This window comes from Hyla sarda, chromosome 3, assembly GCF_029499605.1.
Source record: "Hyla sarda isolate aHylSar1 chromosome 3, aHylSar1.hap1, whole genome shotgun sequence".
Lineage (NCBI taxonomy): Eukaryota > Metazoa > Chordata > Amphibia > Anura > Hylidae > Hyla > Hyla sarda.
In genome coordinates this window covers 119,753,112-119,768,309 of record NC_079191.1, presented here as the reverse complement: position 1 = coordinate 119,768,309, position 15,198 = coordinate 119,753,112, and the positions used below count along the sequence as shown (strand labels likewise).

The 15,198-nt window shown below is 42.8% G+C and overlaps 1 long non-coding RNA gene across 1 annotated transcript in view; it reads left to right on the top strand.

The window, feature by feature from the left end:
• LOC130360617 (uncharacterized) overlaps positions 1-5,137 on the top strand; it is a 108,365-nt gene extending 103,228 nt beyond the window's left edge. The window contains exon 3 of the long non-coding RNA XR_008890737.1: positions 5,048-5,137. This is a non-coding gene — a long non-coding RNA (uncharacterized LOC130360617). The remainder of the gene's footprint in view (positions 1-5,047) is intronic.
• Positions 5,138-15,198: the final 10,061 nt, after the last annotated feature.

Below are 15,198 nucleotides of genomic sequence, written 5' to 3'. Positions count from 1 at the left end.
GACCTCAGAGGGCTTCAAAGTTCAGCAGCAATTTTCCAATTTTTCACAAAATTTCCAAACTCACAATTTTTCAGGGACCAGTTCAGGTTTGAAGTGGATTTGAAGGGTCTTCATCTTAGAAATACTCCACAAATGACCCCATTATAAAAACTGCACCCCCCCAAAGTATTCAAAATGACATTCAGTCAGCGTTTTAACCCTTTAGGTGTTTCACAGGAACAGCAGCAAAGTCTAGGAGAAAATTCACAATCTTCATTTTTTACGCTCGCCTGTTCTTGTAGACCCAATTTTTTAATTTTTACAAGGGGTAAAAGGAGAAAATGTATACTTATATTTGTAGCCCAATTTCTCTCGAGTAAGCACATAGCTCATATGTCTATGTAAAGTGTTCGGCGGGCGCAGTAGAGGGCTCAGAAGGGAAGGAGCGACAAGGGGATTTTGGAGAGAACATATTTCTGAAATGGTTTTTGGGGGCATGTTGCATTTAGGAAGCCCCTATGGTGCCAGAACAGCAAAAAAAAAACACATGGCATACCATTTTGGAAACAAGACCCCTTGAGTAACGTAACAAGGAATAAAGTTTCATGACTTTTGCATATGTAAAAAAAAAAAAATCACTAAAATGTGTGTTTCGCCCCAAATTTCACATTTTTGCAAGGGTTAATAGCAGAAAATACCCCCCAAAATTTGTAACCTCATCTCTTCTGAGTATGGAGGTACCCCATAAGTTGACCTGAAGTGCACTACGGGCGAACTACAATGCTCAGAAGAGAAGGAGTCATATTTGGCTTTTTGAGAGCAAATTTTGCTCGGGGGGCATGCCCCTATGGTGCCAGGACAGCAAAATAACCCCCACATTGCATACCATTTTGGAAACTAGACCCCTTGAGGAACGTAACAAGGGGTACAGTGAGCATTTACCCCCCACTGGTGTCTGTCAGATCTTTGGAACAGTGGGCTGTACAAAATTTTAATTTGCACAGCCCACTGTTCCAAAGATCTGTCAGACACCAGTGGGGTGTAAATTCTCACTGCACCCCTCATTACATTCCGTGAGGGGTGTAGTTTCTGAAATGGGGTCACATGTGTTTTTTTTTTTTTTGCGTTTGTCAAAACCGCTGTAACAATCAGCCACCCCTGTGCAAATCACCTCAAATGTACATGGTGCACTCTCCCTTCTGGGCCTTGTTGTGCACCCCCAGAGCACTTTGCGCCCACATATGGGGTATCTCCATAGTCGGGAGAAATTGCATTACAAACTTTGGGGGGCTTTTTTCCCCTTTTACCTCCTGTCAAAATGAAAAGTATAGGGCAACACCAGCATGTTAGTGTAAAAAATTCATTTTTTTACACTAACATGCTGGTGTAGACCCCAATTTCACCTTTTCATAAGGGGTGAAAGGAGAAAAAGCCCACCAAAATTTGTTAGGCAATTTCTCCCGAGTATGGCGATACCCCATATGTGGCCCTAAACTGTTGCCTTGAAATACGACAGGGCTCCAAAGTGAGAGCGCCATGCACATTTGAGGCCTGAATTAGGGATTTGCATAGGGGTGGACATAGGGGTATTTTATGCCAGTGATTCCCAAACAGGGTGCCTCCAGCTGTTGCAAAACTCCCAGCATGCTTGGACAGTCAACAGCTGTCCGGCAATACTGGGAGTTGTTGTTTTGCAACAGTTGGAGGCTCCATTTTGGAAACAGTGGCATACCAGACGCTTTTAATTTTTATTGGGGAGGGGGGCTATGTAGGGGTATGTGTATATGTAGGGTTTTTTACTTTTTATTTTATTTTGTGCTAGTGTAGTGTAGTGTTTTTGGGGTACAGTCACACGGGCGGGGGATTACAGCGAGTTTCCCGCTGCGAGTTTGAGCTGCCACGCAAAATTTGCTGCATCGCAAACTTGCAGCCTGATACCCACTGTAAGCCCCCTGCCCATGTAAATGTACCCTGTACATTCACAGGGGGGGGGGGGGAACCTCCAGCTGTTGCAAAACTACAACTCCCAGCATGCACGGTCTATCAGTGCATGCTGGTAGTTATAGTTTTGCAACAGCTGGAGGCACACGGGTTGGGAAACACTGAGTTAGGAAACAGACAATCTTTTCCAACTAGTGTGCCTCCAGTTGTTGCAAAACCACAACTCCCAGCATGCCCAGACAGCCGAAGGGCATATTGGGAGTAGTGGTTATGCAACAGCTGGAGGAGAACAGTTTGGGGACCACTGTGTAGTGGTGTCCAAGCTGTAGCCCTCCAGATGTTGCAAAACTACAACTCCCAGTATGCCAAAACTGTCCAGGCATGCTGGAAGTTGTTGTCCTGCAACATCTGAAGGGCCAGATGTTACAGAACTACAACTCCCAGCATGCCTGGACAGTAAGGGCATGCTGAGGATATGTAGTTTTGCAACATCTGGAAGGGCACAGTGGTCTCCAAACTGTGGACCTCCAGATGTTGCAAAACTGCAACTCCCAGCATGCCCAGACACCAAGGGCTGTCTGGGCATGCTTTGAGTTGTAGTATACAGGGTCTTATTACAGCAATGCATGTCGCTTTACGGCGACGTGCATAGCTGTAAAGGGCCCGACCACGGCTGAAGAGGAACTCACCTGTCGCCGCCGCCGCCGTCTTCATCGCCGGGATCCGGGTCTTCAGGGACGAGGTAAGTACCGGGGCCGGGCCCCAGCCCTCCCCCGTCCCCCGCCGCGTCCTCCGGTCTTCCTCTCGTCCTCTCCGGACATCCAGGGGCCGGGCAGGGCGGGAGGAAGTAACCGCCCCCCCCCCCTGCGATTGGTCGGTTTGCCACCTCGCTCCTATACTTTAGCATGGTCCTGGCTGTCTGTGACAACCGGGATCATGCAAAATTACCGGGCTGTCGGGTCCCAGAGACCCGATCAGCCCGGTATCGCCGCAGTTCGCAGGGGCGATTTCCCTAGCGATTTGCAATGATCGCCGACATGTGGGGCCTACATGGCCCCCCTTGGCGTTTGCCCTGGATGCCTGCTGAAGCATTTCAGCAGGCATCCGCTTCCGATCTCTGCCCGGGGCACGGCAGAGACCGGAGAAACAACAGGACGTACTAGTACGTCCTGGGTCCTTAAAGCCCAGGGTGCCAGGACGTTCTAGTACGTCCTGGGTCCTTAAGGGGTTAAAGGGGTACTCCGGTGGAAAACTTTTTTTTTTAAATGAACTGGTGCCAGATAGTTAAACAGATTTGTAAATTACTTCTATTAAAAAAATCTTAATACTTTTAGTACTTTTTAGCAGCTGTATGCTACAGAGGAAATTCTTTACTTTTTGAATATCTTTTTTGTCTTGTCCACAGTGCTCTCTGCTGACACCTCTGTCTGTGTCAGGAACTGTCCAGAGCAGCATAGGTTTGCTATGGGGATTTTCTCCTGCTATGGACAGTTCCTGATACGGACATCAGGTGTCAGCAGAGAGCTCTGTGGACAACACAAAAAAGAAATTAAAAAAAATAAAGATTTTCCTCTGTAGCATACAGCTGCTAACAGTACTGAAAGGATTAAGATTTTTTAATAGAAGTAATTTACAAATCTGTTTAACCTTCCGGCACCAGTTCATTTAAAAAAAAAAAAAAAAAAAAAAAAAGTACCCTTTAAGGTTGTTATTAGACATCTACTTAAAAAAAAATGTTGGTTACTTCTCTATAGGACAACAGGGATGTTGAAAATATTTACAAGGAAACACTGGACCTTAAACTTTAGAAAATAGGCCCCGGTTACGATTTAAATATATTCCAATATGTACAAAATAGGTGACGGTGTACGGTGAAGGTATGAGAAGATTACTATATCTGCCTGCAATTTATAAAACTCATTGCACAAGATTGATAAATTTAGTGCATCTGCGCATAATTTAGAAGTCAGCAAAAGGGGTAAACTGACATATACAAAGCCGTACACAAATAATGATACATGTCCCCCATTGAGTCATATATATATATATATATATATATATATATATATATATATATATATATACATATATAGTAAAACATAAAAACTATACAGATTTGATTTACATTTTTACATTTACCAATTTTGATCATTAGTTTTTTTTTTATATTATTAAAAACTTTTTGGACTTTATTTTTATTTTTTACACTTTTTAGTACCCTAGTCCTACTTTTAGTCCATGACCACACTGTCTGCCTCCTCTTTGTGAAGGTTTTTTTTACTGTCCTACGTCTTACAGATTGATTGTGAAGGCTCCAGTAATGGAGAAAAATAGGCAGGTTGCAGCTGTATCACATATAATACTTTGTAGGGTGGGTGAGGGGACAGAAGGTCTATGTCACTAATTGCTCCACTTACATAAAAATGCAAAGGTTTGCAAAGCTATAGGTGTCATGGGAAATGTTTGCTGCATTAGGAAACCATGTCAGAGTGGAAATAGAAATCAAGATGGCAGACAACCCATGCCTGCCACATCAACTAATATAGGTATACACATGGCAAAAACAATAGCCTCTGCATATTCCATTATTCTCTAGTAATTGTTTATCCTGGACTGCTTCATTAAAAATTAATGCTGGCTACGATATAAAGGTGTCAGAACACATGGTGGGGGATTACTAAGACTAACATTTCACATGCCAGTCTTTAGTAAAGTCCCGGAGCTGGCGTATATTGTAATAAATTAAATAATTAGATGTGTTTTACATCAGGCCACTAGTGGCACAAGTGGTGTAAAAGGGCATTAAGTCACACATTTTTGCACAAAAGAGGGCTTGCGCAGAAATGTGTAACTTTTCTTTACCTAAAAAGCAGGCAAAGAAACATAATAAATCACCACATCCAATTGCCAGGCAGGGACCATGTCCCCATGCCAAACATAGCTTCTTAATGCAATCTTGTGTCTTTGTTCTCCCAAAAAAAAAAGCTGGGAATGCTGTGGGTTGTAGTTTAGTAACAGCTGGAGGCTCCTGTTTGGGAACACATTGCTTTATTGTCTCACTCCCTAGAGGAGAACGCCCTAAATGTACTAACATATTTTTTGTGTTTCTCTTTCCTTCTCATTTCAGATCCATATATGCAAAGGACTATATCAGATTTTAGGACTATGTCGATGACCAGCATTTTTATTTTTTATTTTAATAAAATGGTTAACAAGGCCTTGTTTTTTTTTTTTTTTTTTTTTTTTTTGTGCAAATGACTTTACAGGCTTAGTTGTATTTTAGTAGTAGAAGCTGAAGTTTTGCAACAGTTGTAGGCTCCCTGTTGCTAAACTACAACCCCCATCATTCCCAGACAGCCTTGCGCTGTCTGGTAAAGATGGGGGCTGTAGTTTTGGAACAGCTGGAGGCTCACTGTTGCTTAACTGCAACACCCATCATTCCCAGACACCCTTGAGCTGTCTGGAAATTATGGGTGTTGTAGTTTAGCAACAGCTGGGGATCCCTGTTTGGGAAGACACTGTCAGAAAGGGTTTATTCACATTATACATTTTAACATGCCTTTTTAAAAGAAAAAGGCATGCTAAAATGCACAATGTAAACAGACCCATACTAACCTCGTTCCTAGTTCCTGGTCTTCAAAAGTATATAGCCCTCCTCTCTAATTAACGCCTTCCTTGCTGGGTTGAGCTGTCCCCACAGCTGTCAGTTGTGAGCACAGCTCAGCCCCGACATTGCCAGGTTCACATGAACTGAACATGGAAATGATCGAAAGTTTGTCAAGCTGCAAACCCCAGAATCTGAGTCCGGGGGGCTTCGATAGCTCAACCTTAAAGATGAGTAATGTAATCTATTTAAAAAGTATCACAACTTATGCACCAGCCCAACAAGGAAAGAGTTAACTTACTGCTGGACAGTGTAGGTTTACCATTTGGGCAGTATACACTATATACAGCTATCTATAGATAGCTGTATATAGTGTATACAGAAGACGAAATCCGCTTAATTCCTTCCAGTCCCAGATGGGTCTGTGTAGCTCAGCTCCCGAATGATGTCATCACTAGGGGGTGGAGCTACACAGACCCTGTCGGGACAGGAGCAAGGGAGGTAAGTGGACGTCAGATTCTGTATACACTATATACAGCTATCTATAGATAGCTGTATATAATATATACCACCCAAAGAGGCTATAGGAGCAGGGAGTCCGGTCAGTCTGGTGACAGGATTCCCGGCTCCTGTATAGTATACACGGGTACACTATGCCCCCCTGTATACTATACTGCCGGGGAGGTGAGTAGTGATGCTGTACATCCCTCCTCACCTCCTTACACTCTGTGGACCGGGCGCTCAGCATCCGACCCACAGAGTGGTACCTGAAGACAGTGAAAAAACTGCTACAGGGGACAAAATTGGCTATTTCCATACACCAGGAAAAAACGCCAGAAAAAACAGCAGAGAAACTGCCAAAATGCAGGAAAAAGCTGTGGCAGTTTTACTGGCGTTTTTGCTTTAGTTTTTTTAGGTTAAAAAAAAACCCAAGTGGAAACCTAGCCTTATACTGAAATATTATTCCAATGGCCCATTAACATAAAATTTACGGCTTCAAAAAGCTTTCCAAAGTATACCGTAGCTGTGCTTTTTTATCCCTTAAGTAAAACATATACTACTGTAAAACAGACCAAATATAGTCCTATTTAGTGTTGGGCGCGAATATTCTTATTTCGAATTTTTATCTCGAATATTGCAAATTCGCGAATTCGAGAATATTGCGAATATATTCTCTATATATCCGAAATTGCAAATATTCACTTTTTTTTCCCGCATATGTGAATATTTCCATATTCCTTCTTTTCACTTGTGGGCCAATTAGAATGATGCAAATACACTTGTCAGAGGTTATCAACAACATCCCTAGCAACCAATAGTAAAGTCTTCACTGTTTTCTTCCTCGAATATGCGAATATTCACATATGCAAATATAGTGAATACACAAAATTTGCGAATATAGGAAAAATATTCGTCTATTTATTTGCAAAATATCGCAAATTCGAATATGGGCAATGACACTACATTTGGTCTCTTGAAGCATATACATTTTAACACTTTTTTGATGGTATGCAGACATATACCCATGGTAGAGAGCATAAACATGATGCAAATAGAATTACACATTGATGCACATGTATGAAGTCATAACATGGCATCCATAGATGATATATCTCCAGCTTTATGTGAAAATGTTACCTGATTCCATGTGACTCCATATTACAGAACTATTCTCCCCTATATCAGGACACCACTGTTTTTCCCAGTGAGGAACACAACCTTTTAGAATTAGCGGTAACATATTTTCCTGTGTGACTTCGTGTAAGGCTCATCCACCCTGCTCTATATTCCTGAAGCATTTTGATTGAATCTTTTAAGGTTAGATGAATAATAAAGTGCCTTTCTGCTGTGACTTGTCATACCCACATACGGCTTTGTACAATTGCTCAGACCAGAATTTCATCCTTTGTGGATAGTCAATTATTCCCAATTTGGTTGTTCTTAAGTGCTCTCTTTGCCTCTTTGATTGTACACGACAAAAGCAGAAATGCTGTTCATAATCAGGAAAATACAGGCCTTGTCGGAGCTCTTTTAGAGGTTCTTTAATGTAACCAGACGTCTGCAACATGAAAACAAATAAGCCACTGTTCTTCAGTTATTAAACGTTGAACCTTAAATGAACCATGTGCCAGGCCTAGGACCTGCTCATTGCTCGGAGACTGCACTTGCTATGTATGTGCACCCAGACAGGTCCAAGCTGGACTGCTTTATTTTTCAGATGTTCAAAGGAAAAATAAATTTTCTCTAGCATGGATATCTAATACAGTATGTCAGCTGAGAAGAACATTTCTTTGATGTCTCACACCCAGGAAGTGTGTTATGTCCTATAACATCTATTAAATAACATATTTGGCAACTTTAAATAAACGATATCAGAAAGGTCCTGAAAGCAGAGCATGAAGCAGCATGTATAAGCTATTGCACAACCAGGGGCTTTGCTAGCACAGGGCATCTGGGATACAAGCCCAAATTTCTAGCCTATTGCCCCGGATCTCTGGGGGATGCCATCCTTCACTGATGTCAGCTTCGTGTTCCACCATTCACTTTAATAGGTGTCAGGGACATCAGGACACAATCCCTGCACTGGCTGGGGTGATGATGTGACATAACCATGCCTGCCCTGGGATCCTGTCCCTGTTGCTCACAGGCTGCAGGTCTAAAAAGAGAAATGGCAGCTTCATTTATTATAGGAACTTGGATTAGATGAGTATTATTTTTCATTTTTTTCTGTTTGGCCACAATGGGGCAGCATTATTACTATATATGGGTACAGGCAGGGCACTATTAGTATATCGGGCCATGGCAGGTATTATTACTATATGGGGACAAAGGGGGATATTGTTACTGTTTGAGAGTACATGGGGAATTATTATTGTTTGGGGAACGGGAGGACATTATGAATGTATGGGGCACGTGGGGGGGGGGGGGGGGGGGGGCACTATTACCATATGGGAAACAGGAGACATTATTATTTTACTGTATGAGGACACAGGGGACACTATAACTATTTGGGAACACAGGAGGCATTACTGTATGGAGTACGGAAGGCATTATTACTATATGAGGATAGAGAGGGAATTATTAAAGTTAGGAGGCATAGGGGGACATTATTACTGTATGTGGCATAGAGGTATGATGTCCCAGTACAGGATATGCTCCTACAGTCCTGTCTGCTGAGTCCCTGTACATCCTCAGTTATATACTAAGGGTAAAGGACCTTTGATATGGTCACATGATTATTAATCACATGACAAGGGTTGTCACATGTTTAAGTCATATGTTTTGTTACCCAGAGAGCACCAGGTGACCAGCAGCTTGCCTATGGGCTCCTTGCTCAGCCCCTGTTCATAAAAGGGGTGGTGGGGGGGGGGGGTTTGGACTACAATCACTCTCTTAGATCCTGAGGTCAATTCCAGTCCAGATGTCTCAGACCCAGTGTCCAGCACATCTGGAGGCCTCAAGCCTAAATTGCAGCCACAGATCTGTAAGTCAAGTCATCTTTGCTGTCACCATGTTCAGTCAACTCAAGTCAGTTATTGTCAGCGTGGCTGTGCTAGAGTCTGTCAAGTCACTGAAAGTCCCAGCAAGCTGCGAGGTCCCTCGTGCTACTGGTTACCTCTCTGGGAACCTTACTATCCTGTAAAATCTGTTAGACCTGTTCAACCTCAGTAAAGCTACCGTTAAGCTTAACCTGGCCTTGGACTATTATTTACCCCTGCCTAACCCAAGAGTAACGGGATTACCTTTGGGTGGTTACATAGGCAAACTACGCCCTGGCATCACGAACACTAAGGGGTTAACACCATCTACCCCTGGGCAACACCATCTGCCCCTACACCTCACATCACACCCCCATGGCTCACTACATTCTTTGGCGTCAGAAACAGGATACGGGTGTGTGCCATAGCCAAAAAGTCACAAGTCCTCCCCTTAGTCTGAGTCTGAACTGTGTCCAAGAAAAATCGCATGCTGAGGCAAAAAAGTTTGCACCAGAAAAGTTTACGGGACATTTTACTGGAATGTGTTTTACTAAAGGTGCTGGTGAACTAGCAGTAAAAGGAAAAAAAGACCACCAAAATTTGTAATGCAATTTCTCCTGAGTACGGACATATCTCATACGTGGGCGTAAAATGCTCTGCGGGTGCACAACAAGGCTCAGGAGTGAGAGTGCACTATTTACATTTGAGGCCTAAATTAATGATTTGCACAGGGGTGGCAGATTTTACAGCGGTTCTGACATAAACGCAAAAAAATAAATACCCACATGTGACCCCATTTTGGAAACTACACCCCTCATGGAATGTAACAAGGGGTATAGTGAGACTTAACACCCCACAGGTGTTTGAAGAATTTTCATTAAAGTTGGATGGGAAAATGAAAAAAAATAAATAAATAGGGAAAATAGGAAAAAAGTCCCCCAAAATTTGTAACCCCATTTTTTTGGAGTAAGAACATACCCCATATGTGGATGTAAAGTGCTCTGCTGGCGAACTACAGGGTGGGCCATTTATATGGATACACCTTAATAAAATGGGAATGGCTGGTGATATTAACTTCTTGTTTGTGGCACATTAGTATATGTGAGGGGGGAAACTTTTCAAGATGGGTGGTGACCATGGCGGCCATTTTGAAGTCGGCCATTTTGAATCCAATTTTTGTTTTTTCAATAGGAAGAGGGTCATGTGACACATCAAACTTATTGGGAATTTAACAAGAGAAACAATGATGTGCTTGGTTTTACTCTAACTGTATTATTTCATGAGTTATTTACAAGTTTCTGACCACTTATAAAATGTGCTCAATGTGCTGCCCATTGTGTTGGATTGTTAATGCAACCCTCTTCTCCCACTCTTCACACACTTATAGTAACACCGCAGGAGAAATGCTAGCACAGGCTTCCAGAATCTGTAGTTTCAGGTGCTGCACATCTCATATCTTCACAGCATAGACAATTGCCTTCAGATGACGCCAAAGATAAAAGTCTAAGGGGGTCAGATCGGGAGACCTTGGGGGCCATTCAACTGGCCCACAACAACCAATCCACTTTCTAGGAAACTGTTCATCTATGAATGCTCGGACCTGACACCCAAATTGATGGTATGGTGTGGTATATGGGGTACAAAGATAGTGATGCCATTCTTCATCAATGGAAACCTCAAGGCCACTGGATATGCGAAATTGCTACATGATGATGTTTCCCTCTTTATGTACTGAAGCTGGCACGTTCCCTGAGTTTTTCCAGCAAGACGGTGCACCACCACATTATGGGTGTCAGGTCAGAGCATTCCTAGATGAACAGTTTCCTGGAAAGTGGATTGGTCAGTGTGGGCCAGTTGAATGGTCCCCAAGGTCTCCCGATCTGACCCCCTTAGACTTTTATCTTTGGGGTCATCTGAAGGCAATTGTCTATGCTGTGAACATACGAGATGTGCAGACCCTGAAACTACTGAAGGTCACATGAATTGAAGGCCACATGTGTTTACAAAGCCCCCATAGTGCCAGAACCTATGTTATAAGGGATGCAGTGAGCATTTACGCCCCACAGGTGTCTGACAGATTTTTGGAACAGTGGTCCGTGAAAATGAAAAACGCAATTTTTCATTTGCACAGCCCACTGTTCCAAAGATCTGTCAAACGCCAGTGGGGGGTAAATACTCACTGCACCCCTTATTACATTCTGTGAGGGGTGTAGTTTCCAAAATGGGGTCACATATGTGGGGGTCCACTGTTCTGGCACCATGGGGGACTTTGTAAACGCACATGGCCCCTGACTTCCATTTCAAACAAATTCTCTCTCCAAAAGCTCAATGGCGCTCCTCCTCTTCTGAGCATTGTAGTTCGCCAGCAGAGCAATTGACATCCACACATGGGGTATTTTCATACTCAGAAGAAATGGGGTTACAAATTTTGGGGGTTATTTTCTCCTATTACCCCTTGTAAAAATGTTAAATTCTGGGAAAAAACAGCATTTTAGTGAAAACATTTTTTTTTCATTTACACATCTGACTTTAACAAAAAGTCATCAAACACCTGTGAGGTGTTAAGGCTCACTGGACCCCTTGTTACGTTCCTTGAGTGGTGTAGTTTCCAAAATAGTGTGCCATGTGATTTTTTTTGCTGTTATGGCACCATAGGGGCTTCCTAAATGCGAAATGCCCCCCCAAAAACCATTTCAGAAAAATTTGCTTTCCAAAAGCCAAATGTGACTCCTTCTCTTCTGAGCATTGTAGTACGCCAGCAGAGCACTTGACCTCCACACATGGGGTATTTCCATACTCAGAAGAGATGGGGTTACACATTTTCTACTATTACTCCTTGAAAAAATGTAACATTTCGGGGAAAACTAGCATTTTTGTGTAAAATTTTTTTATTCTGTCAAACATCTGTGAGGTGTTAAGGCTCACTGGACCCCTTGTTACATTCCTTGAGGGGTGTGGTTTGAAAAATAGTATGCCATGAGTTTTGCTGTTCTTGCACCATAGGGGCTTCTTAAATGTGACATGCCACCCAAAAACCATTTCAGAAAAACTCACTCTCCAAAATACCATTGTCGCTCCTTCCCTTCTGAGCCCTCTAGTGCACCCACAGAGCACTTGACATACACATATGAGGTATTTCCTTACTCAAGAGAAATTGGGTTACACATTTTAGGAAGATTTCTCTCCTTTCACCCCTTTCGAATTTTCTCCTTCAATGTGCTGCTATTCTTGTGAAACACTGAAAGGGTTAACAAACCTTTCGAATGCCATTTTAACTACTTTGAGGGGTCTAGTTTTTATAATGGGGTCATTTATGGAGTATTTCTAATAAGAATGCCCTTCAAATCCACTTCAAAATTGAGCTGGTCCCTGAAAAATTACGATTTTGAAAATTTTGGGAAAAATTGGAAAATTGCTGTTGAACTTTGAAGCCCTCTGATCTCTTCCAAAAGTAAAAACATGTCAACTTTATGATGCAAACATAAAGTAGACACATTGTATATGTGAATAAATATATTATTATTTTGGAATATCCATTTTCCTTACAAGCAGAGAGCTTCAAAGTAAAAAATGCAAAATTTTCAAATTTTCATAAAATTTTTCACCAAGAAATGATGCAAGTATCGACAAAATGTTACCACTAACATAAAGTAGAATATGTCACGAAAAAACAATCTCGGAATCAGAATGAAAAGTAAAAGCATCCCAGAGTTATTAATGCTTAAAGTGACAGTGGTCAGATGTGCAAAAAATTGCAGGTCCTGCGGTGAAAATTGGCTGGGTCCTTAAGGGGTTAAAGGTCCGACACTAATTTAAAAAAAAAATAAAGATTTTCTGGCAGCGACGAGCCCTGACCCTTGGGCTGTGCCGAGTGGCGGACCTGTTGCTGCTGCTGCATAATGTAGTGGCAGGGGGCCCTGCGCCCCCCCCCCCCCAGGCTATGAGGCCCAGTCGTGATTGCGGCCCCTGCAAGCCACTGGTGTGAGTAGACCTTTAGGGAAATTTATCAAAACCTATGAAGAAGAAAAGTTGACTGGTAGCCCATAGAAACCAATCAGATTGCCTGTTTAATTTTTCTAAAGGTGTCTGAAAAAAAAAAAAAAAAAGCAATCTAATTGCTTTTTATTTTTAATCATATTTACATTGGGGGGGGGGGCAGATGCAATATGCCCAGGGGACACGGTAGGGAGGCTGCCTGACAGGGCAGCAAGGGTACGGGGTAACACCTCTTGTACTGGGCCACCACATAGTACTCGCACAATATTTTTCTCCACTAAACTCCGATTATTCAGACAGAGTCTGACGACAGTGTAAGTTTCCCTCTTTTATGGTGTAACTGCGTATTCTGGCTTCAGGGCACAGCCGCGGCATAGTTTTTGTTTTTATGGAAGCCTGGCAAAACAAATGCCAGGCTTTCCTCACACTATGCATGCACCTTTTCACCTTGTATTAATGTCAGGACACAAAGTCCTGCTACAGAAGCCTGGCAAATCAAATGCCTGGCTTCCCTGTCCCTTCCCTGCCACCGCTAGTTGTCATTATAACAGTATAAAGGTATATGGGGCATTATTACCATATGGGAGCACAGGAGCATTATTACTGTATGGGGACATAGGGAGTCAATATTATTGTTTGGGGCAGAGAGGGCATTATAGCTGCATGGATAAACAGGGGGCACTATTACAGTATGGGGGCACAGGTGGAAATATGACTGTAGGGGGGGGGGGGCAAAAGAAACATTATTACTGTATGGTGGCACAAGGGGTATTATAACTGCATGAGGCATAGTGAGGTCATTACAGGGAAGCACATAAGGCATTATTAATGAGTGGGGATACAGCCAGGGCATTATTTCTGAACAAGATCCCAGTAGGGGCAATATTAGTGAGTGGGGAAGTGCCTCAGCTCTAGCAAAGTCCTGTGCACATTAAAACCTCTAAACAAATACAGACCCCATGAATACAGAACTGATCTTCTATAGTAATACAGACCTCAGACATGACTGGCAGCTTGTAGTGCTTCTCAGCACCTACATTTTAGAGGTTAGGAAAGGTGTCTCATCTGATGACATATCAGAACTATTATGCATCGTAAAACCTTTTATAAAGGGTGAAATGCCAACATTTATGCTAATGTGCATTAGGTAAATAAAAGGGCTTTTGTCATTCACCAAAACTTTTGATATGATCATTATCAGGGTCTGAGTGTTCAGGTCCCCACCGATCAATAAAACAAACTGGGAAAAGCAGATGATTAAAGTGCATTTGTCACCTAAAATAGGCTTGTGAAATTGCACACACATTGCAGAAGGGCTTTTTACCTATGCTAATAATTTAGGCTTCTTTTCATGTGTAAAAAACTATTTTGTAACCTCTCTGGGAGTTGGCCGAACAGTCAGAAAGGCAAGGTCCAGGGTTCGCTATGGGTCTCTCCGGCTACCTCACACCCACTTCTTCTCTCAATTGACCATTAAAGAAAGAGGCATTGTAGATCTGAAGCACTGAGGACCCAGGACAGAAGAAAGCTGGCATCCCATTGTGTAACATAGTGAGGGGTTCCCCAGAAATCTGCCCATTTACACCTATTGTTCGGCCGGCCTTGAATGAAGTGGTTAATACCTGGCTACTTTCGGCTTGTTTTAAAGAATGGTGGAGGTCTGAGCATCCAAACCTCAACAGATCATTTTTTTTAAAGTGGGTGGAGGTGTTGGACATTGAGTAACAGCTATATCTGTATGACTGCTCATACAGGGAGGGCTGCCAATCATATAAAATGTGACACCACAAGTCCAGAATGAACAGAAATGTTATAAATAAATGGCAAGGTATTATAAATCTTTTACACAACACAGGATTTCTGTTTAGCTTCTTCTGGGCTGTACCATGTTGACAGAAGACTGAACATCATTTTTATGGGGACAGGTGCCCTTTAACCCCTTAAGGACGCAGGACGTAAATGTACGTCCTGGTGAGGTGGTACTTAACGCACCAGGACGTACATTTACGTCCTAAGCATAACCGCGGGCATCGGAGCGATGCCCGTGTCATGCGCGGCTGATCCCGGCTGCTAATCGCAGCCAGGGACCCGCCGGCAATGGCCGACGCCCGCGATCTCGCGGGCGTCCGCCATTAACCCCTCAGGTGCCGGGATCAATACAGATCCCGGCATCTGCGGGAGTTCGCGATTAAAATGAAC